This window comes from Arachis stenosperma, chromosome 6 (assembly GCF_014773155.1).
Source record: "Arachis stenosperma cultivar V10309 chromosome 6, arast.V10309.gnm1.PFL2, whole genome shotgun sequence".
Classification (NCBI taxonomy): Eukaryota; Viridiplantae; Streptophyta; class Magnoliopsida; order Fabales; family Fabaceae; genus Arachis; species Arachis stenosperma.
In genome coordinates, this window is record NC_080382.1 from 117,533,832 (window position 1) to 117,535,818 (window position 1,987).

General features: G+C 42.8%; 1 non-coding gene across 1 annotated transcript; it reads right to left on the reverse strand.

Annotated features, from left to right (window-relative positions):
* Positions 1 to 729: 729 nt before the first annotated feature.
* Positions 730 to 833, reverse strand: LOC130938497 (small nucleolar RNA R71). The gene has a single exon (XR_009069660.1). It is a non-coding gene; the product is annotated as a small nucleolar RNA R71 (small nucleolar RNA).
* Positions 834 to 1,987: the final 1,154 nt, after the last annotated feature.

Sequence of the window (1,987 nt, forward strand, 5' to 3'; positions counted from 1 at the left end):
TCTCCTCTTCCCACATCCTTCTATTTATGGAGTACCACTCCTTCTTAATGCACAATTCGAACTCTATCTAATCAAGTTCGAATTCTTCTACCTCTTTCTTCTATTTTTCGTTTCCTCTGGCACCTCAAGGAATCTCTATACTGTGACATAGAGGATTCCACATCTTCTTGTTCTCTTCTCTTTCATATGAACAGGAGCAGAGACAAAGGCATTCTTGTTGAAGCTGACCCTGAACCTGAAAGGACCTTGAAGAGAAAGCTAAGAGAAGCCAAAGCACAACTCTCTTTAGAGGACCTGACCGAATTCTTCAAAGAAGAAGAACACATGGCAGCCGAAAACAACAACAATGCCAACAATGCAAGGAAGGTGCTGGGTGACTTTACTGCACCTACTCCCAACTTCTATGGGAGAAGCATCTCTATCCCTGCCATTGGAGCAAACAACTTTGAGCTTAAGCCTCAATTAGTTTCTCTAATGCAACAGAATTGCAAATTCCATGGACTTCCAATGGAAGATCCTCATCAGTTTTTAGCTGAGTTCTTGCAAATCTGTGACACAGTCAAGACTAATGGGGTTGACCCTGAGGTCTACAGACTGATGCTATTCCCTTTTGCTGTAAGAGACAGAGCTAGGACATGGTTGGACTCACAACCTAAAGATAGCCTGGACTCTTGGGAAAAGCTAGTCAATGCCTTCTTGGCAAAGTTCTTTCCACCTCAAAAATGGAGTAAGCTTAGAGTGGAAGTCCAAACCTTCGGACAAAAGGATGGAGAATCCCTCTATGAAGCTTGGGAAAGATACAAACAATTGATCAGAAAATGTCCATCTGACATGCTTTCTGAATGGAGCATCATAGGTATTTTCTATGATGGTCTCTCTGAACTATCCAAGATGTCTTTGGATAGCTCTGCTGGAGGATCTCTTCATCTGAAGAAGACGCCTACAGAGGCTCAGGAACTAATTGAAATGGTTGCAAATAACCAATTCATGTACACTTCTGAAAGGAATCCTGTGAACAATGGGACAAGTCAGAAGAAAGGAGTTCTTGAGATTGATGCTCTGAATGCCATATTGGCTCAGAACAAAATATTGACTCAACAAGTCAATTTGATCTCTCAAAGTCTGTCTGGAATGCAAAATGCACCTGGCAGTACTAAGGATGCTTCATCTGAGGAAGAAGCCTATGATCCTGAGAACCCCTCAATGGGAGAGGTGAATTACCTAGGAGAACCCTATGGAAACACCTATAATTCTTCATGGAGAAATCATCCAAATTTCTCATGGAAGGATCAACAGAGACCTCAACAAGGTTTCAACAACAATAATGGTGGAAGAAACAGGTTTAGCAATGGCAAGCCTTTTCCATCATCTTCTCAGCAACAGACAGAGAACTCTAAGCAGAATCCCTCTGACTTAGCAACCATGGTCTCTGATCTAATCAAAACCACTCAAAGTTTCACGACTGAAACAAGGTCCTCCATTAGGAATTTGGAGGCACAAGTGGGACAGCTGAGCAAGAAAGTTACTGAACTCCCTCCTAGTACTCTCCCAAGTAATACAGAAGAAAATCCAAAAGGAGAGTGCAAAGCCATAACCATGGCCGAATATGGAGAGGAAAGAGAGGAGGTGGACGCCACTGAGGAAGACCTCAATGGGCGTGCACCAACCTCCTCTGAGTTCCCCAATGAGGAACCATGGGAATCTGAGTCTCAAAATGAGACCATAGAGATTCCATTGGACTTACTTCTGCCTTTCATGAGCTCTGATGAGTATTCTTCCTCTGAAGAGGATGAGTATGTCACTGAAGAGCAAGTTGCTAAATACCTTGGAGCAATCATGAAGCTAAATGACAAGTTGTTTGGAAATGAGACTTGGGAAGATGAACCTCCCTTGCTCACCAAAGAACTGGATGACTTGTCTAAGCAGAAATTACCTCAAAAGAGACAAGATCCTGGGAAGTTTTCCATACCTTGTACCATAGGCACCA